Source organism: Pollicipes pollicipes, unplaced genomic scaffold (genome assembly GCF_011947565.3).
Source record: "Pollicipes pollicipes isolate AB1234 unplaced genomic scaffold, Ppol_2.1 Scaffold_6686;HRSCAF=7923_pilon_pilon_pilon, whole genome shotgun sequence".
NCBI classification, from domain to species: domain Eukaryota; kingdom Metazoa; phylum Arthropoda; class Thecostraca; order Pollicipedomorpha; family Pollicipedidae; genus Pollicipes; species Pollicipes pollicipes.
In genome coordinates, this window is record NW_023596921.1 from 43,674,209 (window position 1) to 43,691,796 (window position 17,588).

At 48.6% G+C, this 17,588-nt stretch overlaps 2 non-coding genes across 2 annotated transcripts; both read right to left on the minus strand.

The window, feature by feature from the left end:
* Positions 1 to 5,247: 5,247 nt before the first annotated feature.
* Positions 5,248 to 5,319, minus strand: TRNAG-UCC (transfer RNA glycine (anticodon UCC)). The gene has a single exon. It is a non-coding gene; the product is annotated as a tRNA-Gly (tRNA).
* An 11,729-nt stretch (positions 5,320 to 17,048) lies between these two features.
* On the minus strand, positions 17,049 to 17,120 carry TRNAG-UCC (transfer RNA glycine (anticodon UCC)). Its single transcript has one exon. It is a non-coding gene; the product is annotated as a tRNA-Gly (tRNA).
* Positions 17,121 to 17,588: the final 468 nt, after the last annotated feature.

The following is a 17,588-nucleotide window of genomic DNA, read 5'->3' on the forward strand; positions in this document are numbered from 1 at the left end:
GAGGTTGGCCCGGCGGCGCGACCGCCCGCTGCCGCGCTCCAGCCCTGTCGGTTGCGACTAAGCGGAGTGAGGGAGGGAAGTGGTCAGGGGACAGGGCGACTGATCGGCGCGGGAGGGAGAGTGGCTGTATCGGTGCGACTCGATCGAGACCGGGACAGAACAGAGGAGAGGCTGTGTCTGCCTGACACTGGCGATGCAGGTACAAGCGTGAGGCTTGAGGGTGTTTTCGCGACTCGGGGCTGCCGGGTGGTGTGTATGTGTCCAACTCTGTCAGCTGTGACTGGTCAAGGTAGAGAGGTTTGCTGTCCCGGTCCGACGAAGTCAGCCGTGGCTGATGAGGGAGGGGGGAGGGCTGTCCCGGCACAGCTCTGTCGACCGTGGCTGATCAGGTACTAACGCGTCTCCGGTCTGATCCGGGCTGATGGACTCTGCTCTGCTGCGGTCCGGTCCGGTCCGGTCCGGTCCGGTCCGGTCCAGCTGGGGATGGAGCTGGTGTGCTCCGGACGAGCGGTGTGCTCGTGCCGCCGGTCAGGAGCCGGCGGCCGCCGTGGGGGACACCAACCGGACAGTGACCGGGCGATATGTCATATATGTCAGGCCCTCTTGCCGGCCGTGACGCGCGGCCCGTGCCTGTGTGTGTTTAGTGCAGGGGGAAGCCAGTATGGCGCGGCGGCCGACGCCGTTCGGATCCAAGTTAGTGTCGTGGCTGTGTGACGCGTTCGCAGCTCGTGGCTCTCGAAATGCATCGCTTACACGCTCGACAAGCTGTCAGCAGTTTTAAAAGACGCCGTCTTCCCTACACAGCCGTATGTGCGTGACGCTTCGTAGCCTGTTTGCTCGTTTTAGTTTTGCTTTACCCTCCTTCGTGAAATGATACCGTTTTACTATTCATTCCACCTCCTGCATAGGAGTGGGGTGCTGTGCGGGGGCGTAGGCGCGTCTTTGGAAAGGTCTGTGCACCACACGCCCCCGCCCCGTCCCTCAGTGTTCCCCGCCCATTTAATTATATCTCTGCACTTACGCTGACGATAACGAGATGACCTCGTGCACCTGGCGGTACGGGGCGATGGTGACCGTCTCGGAGGAGGTCCGTCGATCACGCCTTGTGCCGGCGCCGGTTCGTGTTGCGCGCGCGTCGGACCGCCGGTCGGCCGGCACCGCGGGGCCCCCGGAGTGTTGGCTAAGCAGGAGCAACGGCCGCCTGCATGTTGGGACGTGTATGTGCGAAATATGCTAGTACATAAGAAAGATGGTCATGTGACATGTTTGAATGCCGGTGCGGGCGATATGAGAAAGACCAAAGACTGGGGCGATGTTGAGTTGATAGTCCGTTAACCGCTCGCCTCCCTCTCACCGCTCGCGCGGTGACCATTGGCGGGTAAGCGGTGTGCTGGGCTTCAATTTAAAACCACGCGTGCGATGGCCGGGAATCGAACCCGGGTGAACTGCTTGGAGGGCAGCTATGCTCACCACTATACCACCTTCGCTCGCAGTCGTAGCAAATGCTGCGTATAACGGTCAACAGTACTCGGTTTTCCTCAAGAAAGGAAAGTGAGCCAGTAAGTGCCAGATGTAGTCTAGTGCAGTCTAGTGTAATAATAAACGTGACATGTTCATGAATATAATACAATGCATTACAGCCTCATATAGAAGTACATCTAATATTGAACAACATTTGATGACAATAATACAGCTAGCATTGACAGATCCCATCAGCATGGAATGAGGCTGGAAGCTACAATACACATACTAATAGCATATCCAGCACGGCTTAAATTTCCGTTACACTGCATGGTCATGGGGACACAATCACACAAGGCGACGCATTCAGTGATGTTCAGTTGTTGTTCAGTGACGTGTTTCGATTTCTCTGAATCGTGTCTGTAGGTGATTAATGGCACGAAAACATCGAAAATGACCTTTATTTTGTAATATCCTGCGACCTTTGATGCGAAAAGATGTTTTAAAATACAGGAATTCGATATCACAAAAATTGCCGGCCGATTTGAACGCTGTAAGCATCAAAATATTCACAAGCTCAAGGGCAAACGTGCGCTAAAAGGTCTTGACCCTTCAAGGTCACATTTCTAGGTCAAACGTGGGCTTCAATGACGGGGAACTGAATATTCCTAAAAAATTGTCGGCAGATTTTCAACCTGCAAAAACAGAATATTCAACACAAAAAACAGCGTCCATCAAAATGTCCTGACCTTCCGAGGTTATCCCGCAAGGTCAAATTCAGCCTCAAAGGACAGGGAACCCAATATCACCCAAAAAGTGCCGACCGATTTTTAACTTGCAAAAATCAGAATATCCATCACAGAAAAAATAGCGTCCGTCAAAAAATCATGACCTGTCAAGGCTATCCTTCGACGTTAATTTCAGGCTTAATAGACGGGGGAATCCTTTTCACCCAACACTTACCGGGTGACTGTTAATCTGCCAGAACCAGAACGGTTATTACAGAAAGGACTAGGCGTCAGTCAAAAAGTCCTGACTTGTGAAGGTTGCCCTTCAAGGTCAGACGCGCGCTCACGGAACGGGGAACTCCATATCGCCAAAACATTACAGACCGACATGAAACTTGAAACATCAGAATATTCACCACAGAAAAATACTGGCGTCCGCCAAACTAGTCCGTGTCCTTTCAGCCCGCGTTTGACCTTGAAAGGTGGCTTTGAGACGACTGGACAGAAGCAGAGAAGTGGCAGGGCTTTTTGACGGCCGCTAGTTTTTTTTCTGTAGTGAATATTCTGACAGTTGCAATATGAAATCGGTCGGTAATTTTTTGGTGATGTGGAGTCCCCATCCTTTGAGCCCTTGTTTGACCCTGAAGGATAGACTTGAGAAGTCGGGACTTTTTTATGACGTGGTGGCCGCCTTGCTTTAAATATTTTAATGCTTGCATTTCTTAAATCGACAGGTAATCTTTTGTGCTATCAAGATCCCCGTCTTTTGACCCCGCTTTCGATTTTGAAGGTCACATAACATTGCAAAATAAAAGTAATTTTCAATGCTCTCGTGCCATACTTTCTCTCGAAACCCTTTTCACAGAAATCGAAACTCGTCGTTGCAAAAAATCGCTGAAAAAATCGCCAACTTCACGGACACATTGCCACCCCAGACGTAGCACTCATTCATGCCTGGCAGCAAGAGCGGATGAAGTTTGGACGCATATAAAACAATAATTTAGAGCTCTGTCATTCTTTGTCATTTTATCATTCTGAACCGCGTCCAAGCGTTCAGGGGACGTGGGTTCCAGGCCACAGACATGTCTTAAAAGGTTCTTGGTAGAAGGGCTTACTGCAAGGTCGGGCATGTTTGTTGGCCGCTTCCTCCCAGTCGGGGCCGGTGAGTCCAGCGCGGACGCCAGTGGCACCCGCGCTGGGTGCGTCATCAGTCATCATACCAGACGCCGCCGGTTCTGGCGTGGGAAGTGCGGTGCAGTCATCACCCGGGCCGGCTAGCTCGCCAGCTTCTCAGTCGTGGCCGCTCCAACCATCGGCCACTCTTCTCTACATCCTACATGCCCTCCCCCCCCCCCCCCCCACCCCCGTTGTGTGGGGTCATAGCGGGAAGCCAAATCCTCCTCCCTCTCCCATGTAGAGTGCATTGGTTCTAAACGCAACAAGGCGCTGAAGAGTCGCGCCGCTCAGCTGGAAGCGCAGCGCTCCGACCTGGTGATGATCGTGCACTACCTCAGCCTGCACACGCCCGACCGGCTAGCCATCCCGCAGCCGTCCAGCGCTACCTGGCCGACCAGGCCGAGCCGGCCGGGTCTGTGCCGCGTGACCCACCAACTGCGCCGTGTTCGAGGTTGGCCCGGCGGCGCGACCGCGGCGCGGCCTCGGCGCGACCGCCCGCTGCCGCGCTGCAGCTCTGTCGATTGCGACTAAGCGGAGTGAGGGAGGGAAGTGGTCAGGGGACAGGGCGACTGATCGGCGGGGGAGGGAGAGTGGCTGTATCGGTGCGACTCGATCGAGACCGGGACAGAACAGAGGAGAGGCTGTGTCTGCCTGACACTGGCGATGCAGGTACAAGCGTGAGGCTTGAGGGTGTTTTCGCGACTCGGGGCTGCCGGGTGGTGTGTATGTGTCCAACTCTGTCAGCTGTGACTGGTCAAGGTAGAGAGGTTTGCTGTCCCGGTCCGACGAAGTCAGCCGTGGCTGATGAGGGAGGGGGGAGGGCTGTCCCGGCACAGCTCTGTCGACCGTGGCTGATCAGGTACTAACGCGTCTCCGGTCTGATCCGGGCTGATGGACTCTGCTCTGCTGCGGTCCGGTCCGGTCCGGTCCGGTCCGGTCCGGTCCAGCTGGGGATGGAGCTGGTGTGCTCCGGACGAGCGGTGTGCTCGTGCCGCCGGTCAGGAGCCGGCGGCCGCCGTGGGGGACACCAACCGGACAGTGACCGGGCGATATGTCAGCTAGTCGGGCCCTCTTGCCGGCCGTGACACGCAGCCCGTGTCTCTGTGTGTAGGGCAGAGGGAGGCCAGTATGGTGCGGCGGCCGACGCCGTTCGGAACCAAGTCAATGTTGTGGCTGTGTGACGCGTTCGCAGCTCGTGGCTCTCGAACTGCATCGCTTACACGCGCGACAAGCTGTCAGCAGTTTTAAAAGACGCCGTCTTCCCTACACAGCCGTATGTGCGTGACGCTTCCTAGCCTGTTTGCTCGTTTTAGTTTTCCTTTATTCTCCTACGTGACATGATACCGTTTTACTATTCATTCCACCTCCTGCATAGGAGTGGGGTGCTGTGCGGGGGCGTAGGCGCGTCTTTGGAAAGCTCTTTGCACCACGCGCCCCAGCCCCATCCCTCAATGTTCCCCGCCCATTGAATTATATCTCTGCATTTACGCTGACGATAACGAGATGACCTCGTGCACCTGGCGGTACGGGGTGATGGTGACCGTCTCGGAGGAGGTCCGTCGATCACGCCTTGTGCCGGCGTCGGTTCGTGTTGCGCGCGCGTCGGGCCACCGGTCGGCCGGCACCGCGGGGCCCCCGGAGTGCTGGCTAAGCGGGAGCAACGGCCGCCTGCATGTTGAAACGTTTATATGCGAAATATGCTAGTACATAAGAAAGATGGTCATGTGACATGTTTGAATGCCGGTGTGGGCGATATGACAAAGACTAAAGACTGGGGGAATGTTGAGTTGATAGGCCGCTAACCGCTCGCCTCCCTCTCACCGCTCGCGCGGTGACCATTGGCTGGTGAGCAGTGTGCTGGGCTTCGGTTTAAAACCACGCGTGCGATGGCCGGGAATCGAACCCGGGTCAACTGCTTGGAAGGCAGCTATGCTCACCACTATACCACCATCGCTTGCATCCGTCGCAAATGCTGCGTATAACGGTCAACAGTACTTGGTTCTGCTCAAGAAAGGAAAGTGAGCCAGTAATTGCCAGATGTAGTTATTACAGGCCGGTCTGTCGTCTGATGGTGTCGGAATCACCGCCTCATCGCATGGTTGTGTATGCATGTGCCTTGGATTCATGGATGGTGACAATGGATTGTCGCATGGTCCTTGATACTGCATCGCTCTCAGCAAGTCACTGTTTCGTCCCGAGTGTTGATCTTCACATTTGTTGGGTTTAGTTCAAGGTGTGGTGTCAGGCGTGGGGATTGTCCCAGCTCTCCCATTGAACACACTGTTACATCAGAGCCGGGCTCATGGTGCATTAGCACAGCACTGGCTATGATGCTGAAATTGTCTACCGCATTATGAGTGCGGTGCGGTTCTGACTGCCGATAAATGCCGCCTTTACTGTTATAGTCCTTATGGTTTGGCATCTCTGGTAGCAAAAAGATTTGCTTCGTGGCACCTATTTTAGCCATTTTCTCGTAACAACTTTTAGCCATGTCCATAAGAAATGCGTTGCCATCATCGCAAAGGCCTCTGAAAGATGCCCCAAAATGATGCCACAATCATATACCTTCCAATCACCTGAAGATACGTCCTGGTATGCAAAGAACGTTTCGAAGGTTTTTGAGGCAAAGGCCGTCTTCAGCGTCTCCAGAGGGCGCGGAAATAACGTTTTGATGTCACATGAAAAATAGGTCGTCAAATCCTGTCTCAAAAGTCGTCTGGAGGGAAGCTAAAACAGAAAAGAAAATGTCGTTGTAACCTCTTGTTAACCTCTTGTCATCATGTCTTCAAATTCATTCGGTTGAGAACATTACGCTACGGTAAGGGGTATGTTCCACAATTGAAGGTATTCAAGCAGGCATCAGGTATACAGAAACATGGTTATAAGTACTTGTACACTTTCGAATGGAAAAGACTGCCCAAGACAAGACAATTTCTTAGTCAAGTAGATATCCTCCGCATTGCATTATTGGCTACTTCGTCGTATTTTTCATAACATTGACTGAGAGGAAATTAAAGACTGTCATGTCTGGAAATCGTATTCACGAACGTCAGATATAAGCGACTAGACAATGACAATTTGTTTTCGCCTGGATCACCGCACAGCCAGTGGAATAACAGGATTTCAGTGACGTTATTATTGCTCCATGGATGCCTGGGTGATCTTGAACTAGTCATCTCGAACTTGTCTGCACCTTTTCGTGGGCGTGAAGCTCAGAAGCTTGGCAGGCTCAGGTCTTAAGAGCAGAGCTGTAAACTGCACCAAGTGATCTCAAGATGGGTATGCACCTAATGGTGCCACAACTTTTCCCTCTCCTTTAATACCTGTATCTGTGTGAAATCTGTGTCAACCATTCCAGATCTACACAGTATCACATCATCGGCGGCGATGGTTGTGGGATGAAGCATGGATAGTGATCAGAGACATGTGTGAACAATTTGAAAGCTGTCGTGCGCTGTTTATTCCGTGTTGTTGCATGGTGCATCCACTAAAGTACTGCAAACGACGCATAAGAGCTTGCGTCTGGTTTTTGAACACAGGTTAGTACATGGCAGCGATTGTAACGCCTTGAATAGTGTCTGTACTTATGCACAATGTAGGGAGCTGCGAACACTTCTATGCCATTGAAACATCCAGCACATTTTACTCTGTCAGTGCGGAGCATCAGATGATGCATGCAAGTATACAACACAGGGCCTACGGTCTATTGAGATGTAGTGGGACAGTGAAGTATCTGACATATCTTAGTCACCAGCCATTTTGAATTATACTCTTTTCCTTCTCATTTGTAATTGAAAGGTGGCACAAGAGCACTTAAGGTCTACCTTGGTACAATCCAAGTTTTATAGCCCAGGTATTTGGATTACTGCTTTCAAACAATGATACTAGCCAAACAACACTTTGCAGGAGATGACACTGACATGATATATTAGGCACAATATGTATGGGGATAAAATTAGGGAGAAATGACACAGCTCATACAACAATTTTAGCGCATATGCGTGTTAACGACGACTCAACGTTGTGGGAGGGCGGACTTTTGCGGGCTGGATATCTTGCTGGCCAGACGGACCGGGCTGTGGGCAAATATGTTGGAGAATGCTGCTTTTCCAGTGAGTATTTAGGATCGTGCAAGATATAATAGTGGATATTTGAGAGAGACTGGACTTACGAAACGGGGCTAAAATGCGTGTTCACAACGTAATATGTCAAGTAAATGTCACCAGCACATGTAAAAGGCTAAAATGTGGTCACTGCTAATTTCGGCGCAGAGTATTGCAATCTGTGACAGTTGTGCACAGAAGTGTAACACAAAATAAGCTGTCCGATTACCAATCCTAGAGTTATTTGAAACTTGAAACCAACGCACCTGTGCGATCGTCAAAGGTCAATGTCCTTTGAACGTGACTTCAGACGTCGCACATGGTAACATCCTCACATGCTATTGCTATATGAGGTCTAAATGCGTGCAAATTTGGAAGAAATTCTCAGGCGCCGGGCAGAAATTCCACAAATTCCCCTCTTGTGACTGGTGTGGCATGAATGTCGCCATCCTTTATTTTCCACTTTTCTAGTCACAGCTTTGTCTACGCGTGGTCCAATGCCTGACATGCAGGCTATAAGACAGCAGTAAGACATGCAGTCAACGAAAAAAAGATGCAAGCCCACTACGAGCATTCAAAGAGCTTTGTGTGTTGACTAGTCGTGCAAAAGTCCTTGATGAAGTCGTACGGCAAACCCCTTACCGAAAATAATTACCAGGCAGGATTGCCAATTCAAGTCGGGATAAACAGCCGACAGCGGCGGTTGTGCCTAACTCCGCGTGTCGCACGGTGACCACAGGTCAGTCTAACCCATATCGTGCGTCCCTGGTCTCCGGAGCTGAGTTCACACGCCACACCCATCGCTCACGCTCTCTCCCATGCGTAATCCCACACCCCGAGCCGACCGTTCAGCCGCCAACCGTGGTATAAAATGTGAGACACCACCATGTTTGGCATCACTTGGTCCCACACACCCTACGGCACAACATGAAGGCAAGTGTTCAGAAGGTGGAGCAGGGAGCAGGTCATAAAGTTTCCACTACGTATGTGAAACAAAAGTCATTGTCTTCAATATGTGTTCGATGGAAGGGACCAAAGGAGTGTTTCCATCATACTCTAAAGGAAAACACTTCGTTTGCCAGATCGTTTATGTCTACAATACTGCTGCGCATTATATCGAGAGTGTGCTCTAAGTGGCAGCAGTAGTTCTGAGGGACATCGACAAAACAGCGGTATTGATGTACCGTCTGCAGACGTGCTCAGAAAAATATCACTGGCAATACTCAGCATTTCGTACATGACGGCATGTCAGTCATCGATAAAGCCAACGTATTAACACAGTAGGTAACTAAACATGCTTAACGACTGTCAGTGCTATAAAACATGGGGCACGTTTTCAGGTCTTCTTGGTCGTCGCTGTTTTGGCCGTTGCCGCCGCCGACAACGCCCCAGGCTACAGGGCCCCGGCCCACCATCAGACCAGCTACGCCCCCGCCCCGGCTCACCGCCAGCCCAGCTACGCCCCGGCCCACCAGCAGAGCTACGACCAGCCGCCCAAGTACCACTTCAACTACGACGTCCACGGCTACGGGGACTACGAGCCCCAGTTCAACGCTCAAGAGGGCCGTGATGGCTACAGTACCCAGGGCTCTTACTCTGTTGTCCTTCCCGACGGCCGTACCCAGAAGGTGGCCTACAACGTCGCTGATGCCTACTCTGGCTACGTCGCTGACGTCACGTACGAGGGTGAGGCCCGCTACGACCAGGCTTACGCCCGCCCCTCTTACCATCCGCAGCCCAGCTACAAGCCCGCCCGCAAGCCGGCTGCGTCCCACTACTAGAAAACGAGCTCCAGCAGACATCACAACTGGTCGAATGTAGTTATGAAATGATCGTTACTGAATATATCGCGCAACATTCTCTGACATCTTTGCACCGATAGCACCAACCCCAGTGGCTTTAATCTCTGATGGATGGAATCAATAATATCAGACACTGAAGGTATCTATGCAGGCAGTTTGACCTTCCCAGACAACTTTAATCGCCATCCTGTCCTTGATCTTGGATTTTTCTCAGTAAGTCGCTATGTGCTTCTAAATTTCGCCTTGACACTTATTAGGTTCAGTTCAACATCTGGTACCAATCATGGGCGCGGTCTCTCTCGCTCTCATGTTCAACACGCTGTTAACACCAGAGCCATGCTCACAGTGCATTGACACAGCCTGAACATTATACTGAAATTCTCTACGGTATTAGGAACACGATGCGGTACTGACTGCCGATGGATACTAATATCTTTACTGTTATGGTCTTTATGGTGTGGCGTCTGTGGTGGCATAAAGGAGTTCTTCAGGCATCATGTTTGGCCATTTCCTCGTAACAACTTTTTAGTTTGGCCGTAAAAAGGAGGTTGGTATCGTCGTAAATGCTCCTGAAAGACGACCCAAAATGACGTCGGCAATGCATCCATATACGTTCTAATCACCTGAAGACGTGTCTTCGTATTAGCATAGGACGTCTTATGTGTCTCAAGAGGACGCCGAAAAGACACTTTAATGTCACATAAAATGGGTCCCGAAATTCTGTTGCAAAATATATCTGGAAAGAAGGTTAAAACAATTGAAAATGGCGTGATACACATCTCTTGTCACCGCGTCTTCAAATTGCACCAGCTGGAAAAGTTACGGCACTAAAGGGTATGTCCCACAATTGAGGATATGGAAGCAACTATCAGACATGGAGAAACCCTACTCACTTAAAGCTATTGGTGCGCTTTTGAGTGGAAAAGACTGCCCTAGACAGAACCATTTCTCTGTCAAGCAGATGTCTTCCTCATTGCGTTAATAGCTACGTCACCGCATAGCATATGGAAGAACAAGATTTCAATGACGTTATTATGGCGTCAGGATGCATGGGTGACCTTTAACTAGTTCCCTGGAACAGTCCGCACATCCTTGCGGTCGTGTAGATCAGAAGCCAGAGAGGCTCAAGTCTTAAGGGCTGGGCTGTGAACTGCACGGAGTGATCTACAAGATGCGTAAGTGCCCCATGGTGCAGATCATTGTTCTCCCTCTCCTGCTATCTCTATATGTGTGTGGTCTGTATAACATTGCCAAATCGACATATGACGCCAATGAAACATACCAAACAAATCGAAGATGGCAATTATCAGGCTTTGTGAAATGCAAAAGGAGTTCTTTGTGGTGAGAGAGATCTGTGGACAATTTGAATGCTGCCATATGCTGTTTATTCCGTGTTGTTTCATGGCGTATCCAGTAAAGTACAGCAAACAACATATAAGAGCCTGCGTCTAGTTCTTGAATACACCTCATTACAGAGCAGCGGCTGTGCCGCGTTGGAATGGGTTTTGTGCTTATGCACAATGTGATGAGCTGCGGACACTTCCTATGACCCCGACACATCCAGCATATCTCACTCTCTCAGTGTACACACATTGGATGATGCATGCAACTTTATAGGACAGGGTCTGTGGTCTATTGACGTGGGTTAGGACGGTGAAGCCTCTGACATATTTTGGTGACGTGTCAATTTAAATCCCACTCTACCTTCTCATTTGTATTAAGAACCTGGCATCACAGCGCATAAAGGTCTTCTTTAGTACACTATAAATGTTATAGCCCAGGTACTTGGATCACTTCTCTTTAAACAATATCGGTGATGTCAGTCAAACAATGTTTTGCAAGAGATGCCACTTATATGACATTTTAGGTACAATATGGTTGGGTTTAAATAAAGGTGAACTGACACAGAGGATATTATCATTGTCAGGTATACGCGGGTTGATGCCGGCCTAACATTGTAGCAGAGCGGGCTTTTGCGGGCTGCATACCTAGCGGGCGGGGGCGTGCCGGGCTGTGGGCTAATATTTTGGAAAAAGCTGCGTCTCCAGCGTGTGCATGTGTGTGTGCGTGTGCAGCTACGAGCCCCAGTTCACCGCTCAGGAGGGCCGTGATGGCTACAGTACCCAGCAGGGAGTTAAAATCGCTTTTGAACCAGGGTGGGAGTGAAAAATTCCGTCGCAAAAAAGTCCGTGCGGGAGTGAAAAAATCAATTCACAAAAGATGGTACTTATGAACTCGTGACTGATGCTTCCGCAAACAAAGACATCTATATAAAGTTGGTATGGATGTAATATGACGAACCTGATAATACTATTTCGTTTTTCAACATCTTAGGCCTATAAAGTGAAACAGAATACATTAACGCGCGCTGGGATAGAAGGGGATCCCCCGAAGTCTTTTCCCGAATGGCTTCTAAACGGCGTGGCGTAGCCGCGCCAAATTTGGCATAGCTGTAGAAAATTGCATACCAGATTACTTGACATACCAATTTTAGATTACCTTGTACGATGGCTGACCTACGACAGGTCAAATTAAGCCCATAGTTTCAGAGAAGGCAATTTCTAGGAAACCGTTCAATCTGATACGACAACAGAGTGCTTGACGAAGACATACATCTCTGAGGTGCTTTGCTACACACCACAAATATTGAATGAGCAAATTACGTTGGCCTGAGGTCGGGTATGAACGTCAGACCAAGGCCAAAACCAACCTGATTTATTACTCTAGAGCTTGCTGTATGAGTTAGTTTCTGGTGCTCATTTCCAATTGACTGACAGCTGAAACCGCATTATACATCTTTAATTGACTTCTTAGAGGTCAGAACAGGCCATTGACCTAAGATGACCCGGGTCGAACTTTTTGTTTTAGAAACATACTGCCTAGCGTAATCTTTGTCGCTTATTCAAATGCAAAACTCGAACAGTCTTGTATCATTTTGGATACCATGTCCTTCAAAGGGTCAAACAAGGTCAATGATCTCAAATGGGCTTGTGACCTTTTGCTTAGAGACAGTTGCCTTGGTTCTGGGTGCGCTTTGGAGACCAAACTGGAATTTGACTTTGTTTGACCTTGTTCGACTTGAAGGTCATGACCTAAGAAGCTGAAACCTTAACCTAAGTGAGATCGCGTATAGGTCAAAACACCCTGTAATTTTGGTGCCTCTAGCTTTCTTAGTTCACGAGATCTCAGAGCGGGGCTCAAACTGAACCCCACACCCGAGCGAAGGGTGTCTAGCCGGCCAACCGGGCGCGTATTAAAGCATAGTAATGTCATGACAGTATTATGAGCATAACAAATTATTAACACCAATAATTTGATGCTGCACTTTTCAATTCCCTTCCACAGCACTTTTAAAACAAAAAAAGCAGAGGAATTCAATAACAATATAAGAACTGAAAATTCAACAAGCATAAAACACTCAAACAAAAAACAATATTGGACTCCTACATATCCTACATTTTTCTTCAGCTCATTTGTGAATGCTGGTTGACATCAGATTAACTTGACAACACACAAATCAAAACACTTTAAAGCACTTTGAACAACTTATTTTAATTGTCATGGTTAGCCTATGTGAAGGGCAATAATGGGTATGCTCCACAACACAATCTCTCTTCTCCAAAAGTAACATAACTTTAAGATGACCATGCCAGTATTACTGCTTGCCTTTTCAGCTGCAGCAAATGCATTTATTTAGGCTTGTTTATTCATATTTAATCACAAAGTTTGAGATGTTGGCTTCACATTTTGAATGGGATGGTCTGACTGTTACACACTAATATCTAATTATATTATAATTGCTATGCAGGTTAGATTACTTCTGTGTTAAAGACATAGTGCATATATACAGCACAGTCATTTGACGTTCAGCAAACCAAGACAACTATAGAAAACATCTGGTTTAAGCAGCCGTGAGGGAACACTTAAATAAATTTGGGGATAAGTAACCAAAAATATGGAACAAAACAAGACCATTGCATGCTTTGTGGCATCATAATTTGTCTTATGACAATACTGGATGGGTTGAAACAGAAAATGGCAAACTCTGGTTACCAATCATGTGTTGCAAGCAGGTCAAATAAGTAATCACTTGGCCTACAGGACACTCACTGGCTTCTTCTCTCCCCCCCCCCCAAAAAAAAAGAGAGAAAAAGCAGTACCTTTTGCATGATCCGCTGGCAGATAGTCATCTCACTTTTCCCAAATATAAATATCAATCATCCCCCCCAGCCTAGGAGATTAAAATGTGAAACAAGTAAGAGGTGTCCATGTCAAACATATCCAGAAGGCAGAATTTCGTCATCAAACATTCCTGTATTAGCTGCGTCAGGTCTGCCCCAAGGCTCTATATGGCAGCATTAGCATAGCCTTGCCGGGTAGCCTGGTGAGTCAGAAACTCGAAAGGCTAGACTTATCGTTATTGAGCACCGCCATGAACCAAGGAAATGGTTAACCGAAGGCTTAAGAGGGCAAAACTGGCGGTAAAAATAAGCTCCGTGCTTCAGATCACCTCCTTCATTCCCTGTGAATTGTTTACGCTTGGGCGCATATCAAACATGTTTGGGCGGCTGGCGAATTAATCCAATTTATGTTTGAAATACGTACAAGTTTGCAGTTAGAGCATCTTGCAGAGAAATTGGTCAAAATTTTAAGCAAAAGATGGTACCTCCAAAGGCAATGAAAAAGAAGGGGAGAATAAAGTGGTATCACACTCGTTTGATACCAACAAACACAAAAGTAGCTAAATAAATATAAAGACTGGTACTTTTCTCGCAGAATTTGGTAATCAGCTGATTTGACTTAAAATCTGGTAATACAATTCCCCAAATGGTGATATTCATCTGGTAAGTTTAATTTAAAAGACATTTCTTGAACTTTTCACTCCTGCATTTCGGGAGTGGTGCAATTTAGTGGTCAAGTTTCCTCGGCAAAAAAGAAATACGTGGAGTAAAGTTGTTTACCAGGCCGTGCTGGTGTTTGCGCTAGGCTCTGCTTTCGTGGTGTGGTGATGAGACCAAAAGTGTAAGGGATGCTTGAAAACCCTGCATTTGACGCACAGCTGCAGATGTCGGCAATTCTAGGACACTGGTACCCAGGGCTCCTACTATGGTGTCCTTCCCGACGGTCGTACTCTGAAGGTGACCTACAACGTCGCTGATGCCTACTCTGGCTACGCCGCTGAAGTCACGTACGAGGGTGAGGCCCGCTACGACCACGCCTACGCCCGCCCCTCTTACCACCCGCAGCCCACTTACAAACTCGTCCACAAGGCGATTGCGTACAACTAGAGCGACATCGAGCAAAAAAGTAACTGAAACGCCGGCTAGAGCTGGTAAATTTTGGCTGGGTGCAATGATGAGCCAGTTGCATGTACTTTATGGAGTGATTGTTATTCAATACATCTACCGATAAGCTATGTCATTTTTGCGCAAACACACAGAACAAAGTAAAAGCACGTGCACATTGTTCACGCATACGTAAGGGTGGTGGGTAGCGTGAAACGTTCGACATATTTCTGGCTGCTGGTAGCCATGGAATGGTAAAATTTTAAAGGCACCTTTAGGACGTCATGAATGCCTGGGCGGTTTTTAATTAGCCTCCCATAAATAGTCTGCACATGTTCGCGGGCGTGCAGCTTAGAAACTGTAGACGTTTTGGTGTTAAGGACAAGACTGCTAGCTGTACCGAATGATCTTGAAGACGGCTATTTCAGCTGGCACCCTAAACAAATGCGAAACACCTCTTTTTAAGTTTCATACTGAGGTTCCGTGAGCGTGAACAGAAGCAGGACTGAGAGCTGAACACCAAAGCCCACACATCTCAGGCGGAAAATATCCTAAGAGAGCTACTATTGTGTATGTACAATGTACCGAAAGAGCCTGTAGGGGATACATGACTTCGCTATTGATGCCATTGGTGTCTTGAGACACTGATGTGGAGCTTAGTTGTATAAGTTGGAGGCCAAAACGCACAAAGTAATTTGGTTGGTTTTACGCCTTCCAATCTAGCATTTGCAGCCAATTATATTCACCCATGTCATTAAGCTGTCTGAAGCGGAGAAGTGGCCAAGTGTATCACGTACTTCATCCTTAGCTTTTCCGTTCGTGCTTTTGTAACATATAATTCTAAGCCCTCGTTATATATGCACATATGTATGTACATATAAAGGCATTATATATATATATATATATATATATATATATACCCTCGCTTCGCGACGCCATTTGTAAGGTATCCCAGAAAAATGTTACCCACCGTTTACTGAACACAGACTACCAATCCACCAATAATACCGCGGCGAATATTTTACATCCTTGGGCACCACGTTCCACGCTGGTGACTCAAAAACGAGCGCCGACCAAACTGTCCGCGATTGCCGACCAAATTGTCCACAATTGCCCCATGCGTGGAAAAGGGAGTTGATAGTTTTCCGTTGCTTTGTGCAACGGAAGGACACGTTGCAGGGCCTGGTGAGGCGGTGAGAAGGCGGAGCAGCTCGGGGCCTTGTTGACATGCACTAATGTGCACGCACGTGGTTTCTAGGTCATGCTCTTCGAGCAGCTATTACACCAGGAGTCGTTTTGAGACCCGATCATCGTGTCGGTTAATCTATCGCAGCATCCAAGATCCCTGACAATGCGGGACAACTGTATTACTCTTGCAATCAGGAGTGTGGTGGGATTTCATTGCCCGCAATGGAAAACATGATAAAAAACAAGTCTTTTCATTCGTGATTTCACACTCGTCAGTCTTGGCTCCGCACAATATTATTCTCAGCGGTGAACGAGAACCCGTCAATACCACCTCGAAGCACTACATCGCTACCGCTCTCTGATACCCTTTTGGGGGTCATGGGACAACTTCACGGGATCGATCAGGACAAAGATGGCTCCTACAGGACAGGGAGACACCGCACACGCTACGAGTCTTACTATACTGGTTGGCGGAGTAGTTTCTGGAAGGCCACGTCAGGCATTTTGTGGGCTTCTCACTGGCCCTACTTGTCGTCCCTGGACTATATGCGGTTGGATTATCTCAGGAACCACGTCCACGCACACAAACTAGTGACTTTTCAGGGCCCTCAACACTGCCTTCATGCCTGAGATGAGACAGGTCACGGTCCAACAAGATGAACGCAAGGTTACTTGATCTAGCGGAAGGTTTAACATCTGTAGCAGGTTTGGACGGCTTGCGGCCAGGAGCCCATTGTATCTGGCATTCAGCATTCAGGGTTCATCAGAATTCAGGGATGTATTCAGTGGTCCCGATCTGATGGATATGGAATCACTGATGACTGTCACTGTCGCATATTGTGTTTTGCAACTGAATTGCCAGTCTAATACCAAAATAGTCATGATTATGCGGTAAGCACACGTGCCACTCATGAGGAAAACTTACGTGAAGTTTTATCTTGACCCCCTTATCAATGCCTCACATACATATGGCCATTTCGGGGGAGGTCCTTCGACGACGCATTGTCCCGGCGCCGAGTCCCCCCTCTCCCGTTACCGAGCGCGAAGAACGGCCACATTCCGGTCGGAAGGAATGTGTACGGAGTGCGTTAGTTGCAAAAAAAAATTGTGGTGGGATAAGTTTGACTAACGACGTGGGCGATATCCAGAACACCAAAGACTAGGGTGGTTGATGGTGTCCTGACCATTCGCCTCCCTCTCACCGCTCGCGCGGTGACCATTGACGGGTGGGCAGTGTGCTGGGCTTCGAGCTGTGCTCGTGCCTGGTGTGGGACTGGATGCCCCCTCTCGGATCAAAACCAGGCGTGCGATGGCCGGGAATCGAACCCGGGTCAACTGCTTGGAAGGCAGCTATGCTCACCGCTATACCACCATCGCTTACAATCGGTGCAAAGCTGCATATAACAGTCGCCAGTACTTGGTTTTTCTTAAAAAGTGAAAGTGGGCCAGTCGGTGTCGGGCGTAGTTGTTATAGGCCGGTCTGTCGTTTGACATTTGACGAAATGACGTTTACAAGACAACCTTACACATTCCAATCACATGAAGGTACGTCCTCTTTTGCAAAGGACGCCTTTAACGTTTTGAGAGGACGCCGAATGGGCGTTTTGATGTCACATCAAAAAGGTCCTCAAATTCCGCGTGAAAAGAGGCCTGGAAGGCGCCTAGATGACTATGAAATTGGCGTCATGTGTTTTACATTATCCTTTGATGACATCCTCCTGCCATCGCATCTTAAAATTGCGCCAATCTAGAACGTTACGTTACGTTGCAGGGAACGGTTCAACTTTGAAGATATTGAAGCAAGCATTATACACGACGAGACTCAATGCGTCCAGGTTTTATTAA